This window comes from Panthera uncia, chromosome C2 (assembly GCF_023721935.1).
Source record: "Panthera uncia isolate 11264 chromosome C2, Puncia_PCG_1.0, whole genome shotgun sequence".
Lineage (NCBI taxonomy): Eukaryota > Metazoa > Chordata > Mammalia > Carnivora > Felidae > Panthera > Panthera uncia.
In genome coordinates this window covers 41,784,809-41,798,870 of record NC_064810.1, presented here as the reverse complement: position 1 = coordinate 41,798,870, position 14,062 = coordinate 41,784,809, and positions in this window count along the sequence as shown.

Here is a 14,062-nt window from a genome sequence, read left to right as displayed (position 1 = left end):
GCACTTCAAAGAGATGTGCTCCTTATGTATGTGCTCATAGTACTCACTCTCAGAAAAGAAGCACACAAGAATCAATCTCAAAACCAACTTTGATTTCCGTTTTAATAGTCTGGCATATTTCTAAGAGTAATATTTTCAAGGAATCTTATTCAACAAAGCATTAAAAACTTGGTGGTTATTGAATATAAAGGCTCTTAATCTTCAATATAAAGTTCCCTTTTTTTCTGTTTACATTCTTTACAGGGAACAGATATGTTGGGTTACATCATCCAAAGAATAATAGATTAAGGAATTGTTTCTAAATTAATTTTAATCACTCTGATTGTAAAATGCCATACTCACAAGAAGGACAGTAAACACAAATGCACAGTGTGGTGAATAAATATAAAGCAAACATCCATGTATCTACTACTTAGATCAGACATAGAATGCTGACAACCCTATAGATAACCCCCATAAGGCTCTTCTTTAATACACCCCTCAGCCCTACGTGGGGGTAACCACTACCATGAATTTTACTATAATATCTCTTCATTTTCTTTATACCATTATCACCACTGTATTTGTCTCTAAAAATATAGTTTACTTGTGTCTGTTTTGATCAGGATGTATTATTTTGTGACTTGCTTCTTATTTTCAACATTATGCTTATATACTTAATCCACATTGCTTCATAGCACTGTAGATTGTTCACATGTATATACACTGTACAATTTCATCCTATAAATGTATAAAATGTATTTATCTACTCCAATGTTGACAGACGTTGGTTTATTTCCAGTTTGGGGATATTACAAGTTCTGTTCTGAATATTCTTATAATGTACCCTGATACAAATGTGCACAAGTTTCTCTAGGTGTCAAAAACTGTGGAAGGTCTGAGATTATACCCTGTGTGCAAGCTAACAAATCAATCTGCCACAGTTTCATGAAGGCTGGTAGCTGACATGAGATCCCTGGGTCAGAGGCACGGGACAATTTTTCACACAATAGTAATAACCAGAGAGTCGACATGTGCACTGATTCCTTGAGCCTTAATTCCCACAGGATGACACAAAGAGGCCAGGGGAATGCCTGTAAACACAGAGGGCCATATTCCTGAAAGGAACTCTAAGCTCAGAGGACACAAATTTTTACAATAGATAATAAGCCTGACCGACTTTTGCTCCAGTAGGGACACTATCTCTATCTTCCAAGTCTATTTTCTGCACAGTTATTCTGGAAAAGATAGAAGAAAGGCAATTAGTATCTCTGCCCAAGAGATGTATAGAAATGTAAGAAAGCTATGGAGAATTATCTACAAACATTAGGAAAAGATTATTTTTATGAGACAATTAACCTCTCTATTTTTCTTCTACATTAATTTATTTTTAAAAATGTTATTTATTTTTGAGAGAGGAGAGAGCAGGTGAGCGAGGGAGGGGCAGAGGAAGAGAGAGAGACAGAGAATCCCAAGCAGGTTCCACGTTGTCAGTGCTGGGCTTAAACGGGGGTTCAAAGTCATGAACAGTGAGATCATGACCTGAGCTGAAATCAAGTTAGATGCTTAACCGACTGAGCCACCCAGGCGCCCCTACATTAATTTTTTTAAAGAAACATCTATAAGAGGTATTCATGAGTTTGTGAAAATATTAAGGTTTCCACTTACACATGTATTTTAAAATATGAAACGAATTATTAGAGGTAAGTTTTTATTTTTTTAATTCTAAATTTCATGGCTTAAAGATAGTTCAGAAGAGAATTTTTGTTTTATTGTCTTACTTAAAGCTGGTGAAATAAAATTTTCCAAAAACTATTCTTTATTACCTCAAATTCTTTTTTTTTTTAATGTTTATTTATTATTGAGAGAGAGAGACAGAGCATGAACATGGGAGGGGCAGAGAGAGGGGGAGACACAGAATCCAAAGAAAGCCCCAGGCTCTGAGCTGTCAGCAGAGAGCCCAACATGGGGCTCGAACTCACAAACCACGAGATCATGACCTGAACCGAAGTCGGAAGCTTAGCCAACTGAGCCACCTAGGCGCCCCTACCTCAAATTCTTAAGAAAAATTCTAATTCCATGTTCAATTCTCTAATCCAATTTGGGCAACATTTCATCACTGTAAATGCACTAACTGCACAGGGGATAAAAGTGAGTCATCATACACAGGGAGGAAAATGCTAAATTGATCATGATGGAAATCCATTCCCAGCACCAAGGTGAGCCTCAGGTGATTACACAGAATGCCATCATCACCCCTATCATATCATTTTAATTCTAATTTCTCCTTTACCAAAGCTCTTCTGCATAGCCATGTCAAAGAAGTTGTCCTTAAAAGCAGATTACATTAAGTAATAGCCTTGCTCTAGCACCTATGGAATTCAGCAAGTGCTACAAATCAGGTTGTTTTGTTGGTGTTGTTTTTTAAACATTACCAACTATATTGAACAGTTCTTTTTACTCTGATGCTTTGATATCTTGCATGACAATAGAAAAGACTGTTCTTTTCAAGGTTAGCTAATTTCCTAGAGATAGCAAACAACTTGCCTGGGAGCATGCTTTTCATATGCAAACCAATCAATCTAAACCCCAGACCCCACAACTACTTCCTTTATCTAGCTCTTATATTCAGGGCCATTTATCCATCTACCCTAGAGCCAGGGACCAGACAACTAGTGACAGCCCTATTTCCCAGAGCCCACCAAAATTATTCAAACTAGCCAATCTTAAACCTGCTTACCTACCTCACCCATTCCCTATCACTCTTGTAGAAATCTTAGTCAATGCAACAGAGCGAGACAATTCAAGAAAGGAAAAGAATATCTACTTCTCAGATTTTACTTTCTAGATACCTTCATCCAATAAAAAGAACCAGGGCTCTTGGAGGACTGATTCTTGCTGACATCACCTTCTCTTCCTTCTGTGTGTGACTAACCCTGGTGGTTCCCCCTGTAGCCCAGCACGACATGCTATGCTTCATGTTTCTAGAAATTGGTGTATAAAAACCTCTTCCTTCATGACAGTCATTTCTGTGTCTATGTGTCTTACTATACGTGATTAAAACAAATCTCAGGCGCATTTTAAAACACCAGCACATCTCTTAGGGCCATCAACTAACTACACCCTACTCACACAAACACATTGTTATAGTCCCCAAGAGGTCCCTCTGTCCTGCTTATTCTCTAATGTTGGTCTAGAAATAATGTAGAAACAGAACACAATTTTTTTTTTTTTTAGTTTGAGATGTCTTACTAGTTGTTTTAACAGCTTTTGAATAGTTTTACAATATAATTATTTTTTCATTTTTTAACATACTTCATTTTTTAATATAATTTATTGTCAAATTGGCTTCAATACAACACCCAGTGCTCATCCCAACAAGTGCCCTCCCCAATGCCCACCACCCACTTTTCCCTCTCCCCCACCCCCCATAAACCCTCAGTTTGTTCTCCGTATTTAGGAGTCTCTTATGATTTGCCTCCCTCCCTCTCTGTTTGTAACTTTTATTTCCCCTTTCCCTTCCCCATGGTCTTCTGTTAAGTTTCCCAAGATCCACATATCAGTGAAAACATATGGTATCTGTCTTTCTCTGCCTGACTTATTTCACTCAGTGTAACACCCTCCAGTTCCATCCACGTTGCTGCAAATGACCAGATTTCATTCTTTCTCATTGCCAAGTAGTATTCCATTGTATATATAAACCACATCCTTATCCACTTACCAGTTGATGGACATTTAGGCTCTTTCCATAATTTGGCTATTGTTGAAAGTGCTGCTATAAACATTGGGGTACATGTGCCTGTATGCATCAGCGACAACACACACTTTTGACCATCCCTTAAGTATAAGAAAAGAAGACAATAACGGGTGAAACTTAGCAGAAACTTTGACAAACCCAACTCACTGTTAGGCTATCCCCAAGGGAGAAGAATTCTAGTATAATTACCCAATATGGTCTCTTAATGAGTTTTCAAGGATTTTGAATTGGGCTGCTGAGGACAACAAAATTGGTCGTCCATACACCCCTCTCTTCCAATCCCTGTATGTCCCTTGTATTAGTTTCTGTAACACACAGAAATGGAGATCATGGGTCTTTCCAAAGTTGGAACTCTCCTGTAATTAATTTCCCAGAGATTTTGCAAATGATTGTCTGGGTAAGAGTTCTGAAGGGGTGAGTAAGCCAGCAACAGCCTATTTTGCCATGAGCCTTGTTGGGGTGATTCAAGTTTCAGATCTAAGGAAATACATCCTAACATCTAGCTGCAATGAGCTAGAACTGGCAAGCCCTACTTGGAACAAAATACACCTACAGCTAGCATATAGGTGAAACATCTAATGTTAACCCCTGAATAAAGCTAAGAGATTGTTATGAGTTGAATGGATTTATCTCTCATAATGAAATTTCTTTACCTCAAATTTATTATAGACCCAGATTCAGTATTGAGAACTTGAGATGGAATCCAGCAACAGTTTGACCAAACAGTTATCCCCCAAGGAAAAGATGAAAGATAGGAAAGCAGACACCTAGGAAAGAGTACTGGTTATGGTTATGGCTGGGTTACTAGAGGAATTAAAATGCACCAGAAAAGGAAAAGAAATGTTCATGAATGAGGAGGAGGGTGGAAGATTATTACTGTGCTCTCTTCCCAGTCTCTCACAGGGCTAATAAGAAAGGCAACCTGCTGATCTGAAAAGATTGCAGGAAAGAAGGTCAAGAAGGAAGGAGGCAGGATGCCTCTGCCCAAGCATGTCATTTGGGTAGTATCCAGACAAGAACGCAAATTCTTCCAGATCAGGGCATGTGCTCCTATATTGGCCCCAGAGAAGAAGACTTTTACAAAAGCCTGTCACTATAAATTAGATTAGGACATTTCTTTATCCAACAATGTGCCAGAAGCAGAGAAAGGACTGCACGGGCGAGATAGAGAAGCACTTACCTCATTTAACCAAATCTGAGAGTGCACTTGGGAGTCCTGTCTAGAAACAAAACAAAACAAGTAGGAGAAGAGCAAAAGAGCAATCAGGCACATGCTGAGTCACATGGGGAAATGACTAAAGACAGTCTGGAGACAATGACAGTCTCTCTCGTGTGAGATCACAGACTTCAAGGTAATAAACTGAGTGTGCCCCTGATGAGGGACCAAAAGGCAAGCTGAGGGCCAAACACAAGCTAGCACAACATCCCCCTCCCCAAGGTGGGATAAGTGTGATATTCCCCAGGCACTCCTGGCTGCCCAAGAACAAAGGAAAGGACAGAAAATAAATGGTTAAACTTATAGTCTCCCTCTGTTTATAAATATCTCATCAATAGCTTAATCAGGAACTTCCTATGATCTTAATGATAATGCATTGCTACAGGGAAAAACAGCCTTAGCTTGACACTAGCTAGACCTCCAGTAATCTGTAAATCCTCTTTAGCATATGGAAATCCCTTTAAGAAATTTCCTCTTGACTTTACCTCCCCCAAAACTCCACACTATATAAGCAGTCACTCTGCACAACCCCAGTGCACCTCTCTGCCCACCGGTCCTGTCCCCATGCTTTAATAAAATCACCTTTTCACCCTAAAGACATCTTTAGGAATTCTTTCTTGGCCATCAGCTCCGAACCCTACCATCACCCCAAAACCCAATCACCACCACCCCCCGCAAAAAAGATTAAAAAATGATAGTTCTTAAGCCTGCAGCACAGTCTCTCAGTCAAAGGCTCCAAGAGCTCTCCATTCCCAGACGCCATTAAAAGATTAAGGAGCAAAGAGAGAAAAATGGATAGTATGACTAGCTGGGTGCCTATGATCCAACAAAATAAAAATGTAAACACTGCATTTAATTTAACTTTCCTTGTCAGCAAGGCAATTGTTTCTTCTAGATAAAATAAGTCATGACCTTAAAGTTCTATGAATTGTACAAACATGTTGAGAGTTGATGGAATTAAAGCTCGTAGTCAGAGATTTCCAAGCCTCAAAAATGAGTCTCCAAACATATCATGTTCATTTTCTACCTCAGCACATTCATTTATTGTTTTCCTCCTCTTTACTATATCCTCTCACCTGCCTCTCTCCAAAAACAACCTTCAAGCTTCCACTCCCACTCCTTTAAAACTGTTACCATTTTTTTTTTGCCTTTACTGATATCTCTTAATTTTTAAATTCTATCAGTTAGTACCATAGAGATTACTACCTAATCATTTTCTAATTGTTCCATGTGTGCTAATTGCCATTTCTCAACTAGTTTATCAGATCTTTGAGGAAAGGTATCATATCTTCCCCTACCCCCTTTTAATTCCCAGACCATCTGGAGTAACATTAAGGCACAAAATAAACCCTCCCATAAAGAATTGCTTTTAGAGGCTCCTAAATGATGTCTTAACCAACAACATTTTTTTTTTCAATTTAAAATGGATAGAACAGACTGAAAATAAAACTTCACTAATTAAAAGAAGCATTATTAAGAGACTGACTCAAAAAGTTCAGTTTAACATTCAGAATTTTCCTGACTTGGTATGGGCAAACACTGACCATGTAATACAGTCCTACACTGTAGAGCTGTTCTTATGTGGAATCAAGGCACATGCTGCTTAAAACGAGTGTTCTCTGATCAGAATACCTTGGAGTCACCCCATCACTTAATGTGCTATTGGGGGTAGTCACATAACTATGCCAGCGTCAATTTCCTCACTTGTGAAATGAACACATTAATGGTACCTCGACTCAGAAAGATGATACTTGGATTAATTGAGAAAATGTATATAAAAATCTTAGCATAGTGTTTGGCACATAGTAAATATTCAATATATTTTAGCTAGTTGGAACCCTTATTCATCTACTAGACATCCTAATGATTTCTGTGGGACACTTAAAATTCTAGTCAACACCAAAGTATTGGCTAAGTTAAAATTACGTGATTATTACATAAAGTTATACATTCAACTTGGTTTACATTCAACTTGGTTTATGTATATGGCTTTTTTTTTTGTTTTGGTTTGGTGTTTGTTTGTTTGTTTGTTTGTTTGTTTGTTTGAGAGAGCGAGCAAGCAGGGGAGATGCAGAGGGAAAGGAAGAGAGAATCTTAAGGAGGCTCCATACCCCAGCATAGAGTCCATTGTGGGGGCAGGTGGTGGGGGGTCGATCTCAAGATTGTGAGATCATGACCTGAGCCACAATGGAGTCAGGCACTTAAGTGACTAAGCCACCCAGGCGCCCCTCTTGGTTTATGTTTTGGATAAAATGTAAAAATCAAAAAGCCCTTAATGGCTCTGTACTGTCATATAAAAATCAGTATTTGTTTAGCATCCACCATGAGCATGCAGAGGTTCTTCAAAAAAAGTTTTGAATACATGTGATAACTGAGACATCATATTAGGCACTAGATGGATAGAAAAGAAAAAAATAATGAGACATTTTCTGAATTTGTAAAGGCAACAATCTCCAGAGGCACAGAGGACAAGAAGAGTTGTATAGTGATGTGGGAAACAAAGGCAGAAGGAAATAGCAGATAAAATTAAATCTCCTTATAATCTGCAGCCCATTGACAAATACTTGAGGCAGGAAGAGCAGGAGCTCCCTACTGTCTTAATGCTAATTATTTGCTAAAGGGAAAAACAACCTTAGCTTGACAATAGCTAGGCCTCCAGTGTCCTGCAAGTCTTCTGTAGCACATGAAAATCTCACTGGAAACTTCCCCTGGACTTTACCTCCCCCAACTCCATAGTTATAACCAGTCGTTCCTCATGGTCCCATGCTCTTTCTGCCCACGGGCCCTGTCCCGTGATTTAATAAAATCACCTTTTTGCACCAAAGACACCTTCAGGAATTCTTTCTTGGTCATCGGCTCCAGACCCCACGAATCCCACTATTACCCCCAAAACCTCATCATAATAATGCCTCATTTTTCACTCAGTAAGTACTTTACTGAGTACTTTCACTCAGTACAAACTGAGAAGGATACACAAGAAAATATGGGACTTGGCCAATGAACTTCAGAAGACAGGTTGGGAAGTCAAGTTATAAACAATTATTTAAAAGTAGTTATCTTATGGGGCACCTGGGTGGCTCAGTCGGTTAAGTGTCCGAGTTCGGCTCACGTCATGATCTCATGGCTCATGGGTTAGAGCCCCATGTTGGGCTCTGTGCTGACAGCCCAGATCCTGGAGCCTGCTTCGGATTCTGTGTCTCCCTCTCTCTCTCCCCCTCCCTTTCTTGTGCTTCCTCTCTCTCACAAATAAATAAACTTTTAAAAAAAAGTAAAGATAAAAAATAAAAATAGTTATCTTAGCACATAAAGAAGCATCCAAACGAGTGATACAAAAGGTAAGTGAGTGTGAACAATCAAAGATTTAGAGGTATTAGCAATGGCGTACTGGTTTAAAACTGGTTCTGGTGGAGTAGAGGATCCTGATTTTTACTGTTCACCATTTGCTATTGTGCGAAAATTCCCACCACCACCTGTTTCAAACTACTAAGGAGATGTCCCTGAACACAGAGTTGAATACACTTGTTTCAGGCTCCAGCACACCAATGTTGGAATTTGAGGGGTACCGTGAAGGACTGACTGAATTAGAAAAAAAAATGTTAGAGAGTAGAAAAAGTTCCAAGTTGAGAGGAACAGCTGCAATATAGCCTCTGAGTCAGGACAATGCATGGAGTATTAAGGGAGATGGTGGGAGATCAGTCTGGTAAGAGTATAAACGGTGAGTTTGGATAAGATTTTGGCAATTTCAAGTAGAGTAGACCGAAGGGTTTGACCTTCATTCAGTTGCAGATGAGGATTCACCAAAGATTTATGAAGAGACGGTGTACGTCGTGAAAGCATTCATTTAAGAGAAGTGATTGTGTTCTGAGACCTGGAGAACTGGTACAAAACGAGAGCAGCAGGAACCCACTGTCCACGCTGAGTGAAAAGGCAGACAGAACTGGAAGTGATAATGCCGCGAAAAAAATTTTAATGGCATCTTAAGGCTTCTTGGGCATGGAGGATGAGGAGAGAGAAAAGAGAACAGTGGCTAAAATTTCCACTTCTGGGTTTAGAGTAGAATTGCCATCTCAATGAACAACTGAGGAGAAAAAACTGAGCAGAAGCTGGTTTATGGAGGCAGCCCATAACTTCAGCTTCAGACATGTCCACTTTAGATCCTAGTAATGGCTGTTCTATTCCCTGCCCTTCAGAATTCCCTGGGCACGGAGATCTAGGTCCCCTCCTCATCTACCATGCCCTGTCATTCTTGGAGCCCAAGCCCGACATCAGAATTTCTCTCCAATTAAATGATACAGCAGAGAGCTTAAATTCTTTTTCTTGATGAAATAATCTTATCTCTTCCCTTCCCTGTTATCCTTTTTCACCCCTACCCTCTCCATCTACATTTTTTTTTTTCATCCAGTTCTGAGGATCTTTCTTTTATAGTACATATTCTCAGTTTAAAAAAAAAAAAATCCTTTCTGTAGTATATTCCTGTACTAAGACAGTGTTATAGTGTTATAATTTGTATTTTGAATATCTCACTTTAGACATAGTGGTATATTTATTATTCCATCCATTCACCTAAAAAAAATCCTCTGGGATAAGTGAGGGTAGCTATAATTAACCTCGTTCTGTAAATGGAGAACTGAGGCATAACAGATAATTAATATAATCAAGTAACTGATTCAGAGGCAATCACTGATTTACGAATTTCTTTTCAATATGCTACCCAAAACAAAATGTTCCTTCCAACCTCTTACTTTCTTTAAAAGATAGGTGCTACATAAATTTAGTTTTGTTGGTTATGGCAATTCTAATTGCATCTCAAAGCAATGTAAGGTAAAATCTAAACAAGAATTAGGAATAAATGCCTCCTAATCAAAATCCCATTGCCTATTTCCAAACTTCACTTGTTTTCTAGGATTATCTATAATAACCAGAGGTGAAGACTACTAAATAAAAATTCTAAAAGAAGATAATCCTAATGCTTTTTGATCTTGCGTGCCATGATTTACTACTCTAATAGGATAAATTAGAAAAAAAACGCACCTAGTTTCCATTACCATCTCCAGCCTGGGCATAAAGACCTTATAATTTTTAGTATATTATAAGCAATAGAGTGTGTTTAAATACAAACAAAAGGATATAAAGACAGAAACTCTGCAAGACAGTTTCAGGTCCAAAAGGTGCTTACTCTGTAAGTATCTCAGACTGCAGTCTCCTCACGTCTCAGATCCTTAGCAAAAGGCATGCAATCAAGCCTCCATTGTGAGCAGAATGCTTCTAACTTATTAATTCTAACAGACAAGATAAGGGGAAAGAAACCCTCTGAAGCATGTAAATTCCATTGTTTTAATGTTTAAGTAGGTTTAACCCTAAAGGGTAGCTCACCAACTATTGAGGAGCTCTCAAATGTTGAATGGATGTTCTTCAGTTCTTTAAGTTCAACAGAATTATTCTGTATATGGCAACTGTTCCTGACAACAACGGTTTTAAAACTTAAACCAGTTGTTCTCAAGGCTGGGAGGCAGACCTATGAAAAGCAATAGGGTCACAAGATCGGAAACGATAAGGATGCAAGTGCATGGAATGTAGACTGGACAGAACATCATTTTGCATTTATAGAATGAGGTTAATGAGAGCTACCCTCACTTAGCTCATGGTTTGTTTTTTTTTGTTTTGTTTTTTTTTTTAGGATAATGGATGGAATAAAAAATATTCCAGCGTAATTCATAGTAAATTTTCTAATTGCATATTTTCCAATCAACGGACCTAAAAATGCAAATTCCATCTTTTTGGCACATTCATAATATTTTGCTACTGTGCAAGAATTTTCATACTAAAAAAACCATAAGTTGGGGATCCATTACTTGAATCTTGGAATGTGCAAAGTACTGCACTCCTGGTAGGATTGTTATTATTTAATCTAGTGATATTTTCATTTTATATATTTTGGAAAGTATTTTTTTTTTAATATTTACTTATTTTGAGAGAGAGAGAGTGTGCAAGCAGGGGAAGGCAGAGAAAGAGAGAGAGACAGAGAGACAGAGAGAATCCCAAGCTGTCAGCACAGAGTCTGATGCAGGGCTCAAATCTCACAAACTGTGAGATCATGACCTGAGTGGAAATCAAGAGTCAGATGCTCAACTGACTGAGCCACCCAGGTGCCACTTATGTTTAATGAGTAAACATAAGAACCATGTATAATAAACAAAACAGGTAAAATATAGAGGGGAAAGGTTATTATTGGGATCCCTCAAATTTGGCTGTTACTGTGAACTATCTCTAGAATATGTCCTACCTGAAAAATGGGAATATAGTTCTTTTATAACTTCCTTATTCATGGAAATGTTTTTGTAACATTTTAAATTTAGGGATTAATAGCAAAGTCATATCTATAAGTACACTGAACTCCTTGGAGAAAGGGACTATGTAAATGCAAAGCATCACTATTATTACTCTGCAATAAATCCCAGCTAACACAGTAGGTAATTAAGGGAGAGAGCTGGGGAGTAATTAAAAGTAATTGATATCTCACTGTCCTTGCAAGGTGCTGTTTTTGCTCCTTCTTGATACCTTCAAAGCAGTGTCAAGTACAAAAAATAAATACATAACTCTTAGATGAAAGAAATCTGTCAAGTCCCCTGTTTCCAACCTGGGCATTCTGAGCCACCGTATCACCAACCTGAGAGGGGCTCTCAGGAAAGCATGCCCCCCATTATTAACAGAAAAAAAATATAGTTTCACAGTCCACAGTGTCATCTAGGGTCTTTGCACTTCTCACATGAGGGGTCACTGTTAAAGCATTGACAGGAAATAATCTGAAGATTTAAAGGTTTTCTGATTTCTTGCCAGTAATGAAGTAAATTGCTTAGCGCTCAAAAACATGTATTGCTGGGGTGCCTGGCTGACTCAGTTGGTAGAGCTTACAACTCTTGATCTCAGGGGTATATGTTTGAGTCCCATGTTGCATGTAGAGATTACTTAAAAGTAAAATCATTTTTTTAAATAAAATCTTAAAAAAATAAAAAAAAATACATATTGCCTAATTGTGTCAGGTACGAGGGGCTGAAAAGTTTATGGGTGCTGACACCTTCTCACAGAGATTCCTCCTGCCTCCTTCATTTCCCCTGAAACCTCACTACCTGGTGTTTAAACTTTTTGAATTAGCCAAGACCATCCCCGGTGGCACAAGTCTGTTCATTTCTCATCTAAGAATGGCCTGTCTCTTCTTCACTACATGCTCAAATCTTGTCCATCATTCAGGGCCTACCTCCCACAATTCCATTTTTCAGAAAGAATTTAGATATGTCTTCCTAGGGTTATATTTAGAATGTTTTGCTCCAAAACTTTAGTGATTCCTAAAGACACTAGCCACATGATAACAGAAAACACAGATATTTAGGAAAGATTTTTCTGACCAAGGTTACAGCTGACTTTCTGGATGAGGGAACCAAAAGAAGATTTGAAAATCCTTTTGTGTTCTTTCAGAGTGTTATAGTGTGAAGTCATTAGCAATCCACATAAAATCATCCTGGAGTAAGGCAGTAGGGAGGGCAAAATTGACCAGGACCAGTAATCCTGTTATGCAGCAGGAGCCTCTTGGCTTCTTTTAGACTTGGGTAAACCCAGGCGTTAATAAGGACACCAAACAGTAATTGTTTTGTCCTGACACTATATCTCCAGACTGGCTTTAGACTTTCCTCCAACTACAGGTAATGCCTACGTATTTAGTTATCAACACAGTTCCTTCAGCAATAACCCTTTGGTTTTTTCCCTTCCCCGCTGGAACTCCTTGTGATGGCTATTCCTGAAGTTACGGTTATCAATGAAGCCACCAATTCCACTGGGGACAGCCTTCTCCCCGAGGTATCACCACTGCTAATTATGGCTGGCAGAGACTTCCCAAGTCGGCAGACATGTCTAGAGATGTCAGAATCTTAAGGAGTTTGTTTCTGTCCAAGTTGAGATTCCGAAATAGTGAACAGCTGAGGTAGATACAAAGAAAAAATAAAGTTCCATTTATAGGATTTGGTATGCCAGGTTATTAATGCTGGTACAGTCAGTCCTTACAATAATCTTATTGAGGACACAGAGACTTGAATAAGTTAAGTAATTTTCCCAAGATCACATTATTTCAGAGCTAGAATTGCAATTCAGGTCTGTGCAACTTCAAAGCCCTTCTTTCCACTGTGTGCTTGGGCATGTCTGGCGTCCAAGAAGCACAAAACCCACTGAAAGTGCCACGGAAGGAGCAGCTGAGTGAGCTCAGGCTATTTGCTCCCTGAACTGCTTTTACTGCTGGTTGAGGGAGAGAACTTGGGACTTATCCATGGTGATTATAATCAGATGGCTTCTAGAAACTGTAGGTGAATAAATCTGCCCTCTAGGGATCCTGGGACAAAAAAAAAAAAGATGGGATTTCCTCTCAAATGTGAATAGAAAGAATAAAATAAGTGAAAGGAAGCCAACACTATGCTCCAGTGTTTGGAGAACACTTCCAGGTCAGTAGTTTTATATCAACGGCTGCTGCAGACATAGGGATCTCTGTCACCGTGAGTCAGTTACCTGTCTCATCAACAGCACCTCTCAAGTTGAAGTGCCATGAGACACACGACAAATGCATGTTGTCAATCAGATATTGACTTGCTATTTTCTATGAATTTGACGTACCCCGTCTTCCCATATGCCTTGCCTCTTCCTGCTACACATTTCCTTCCCACTCTCCCTCCCCCTCTGCATGTGTCACCTTCTGTTCCCTCCCCTGCTTCTTCTGCTTTCAGTTTAGTGTTGTTAAATGTTTCAAGTGTGAAACAACATGCGTAATACTAAGGGTCTTCAAGAGAACAATAGAAATATACGTACCATCACCCTGTATAGGTGTCTGTGTCTCTGTGTGTGCATGTGTGCGTGTGATTATGGTGTATGACCACAGTGATAATAACCTAGTACGAGATCTGAAAAAAAAAAAAAGTGAGATGGGTGAGTTAAGGTGTTAATAAAAACACAGAGTATGTCTCAGGGCACTCTAACTGTCCTTCTCTGGACCTTGATATCCACTGCTATCCATGTATCATTACAGAAGCACTGGCAAAGGCAAGAAGCTCTGATAATTATTTTGCAGAGTA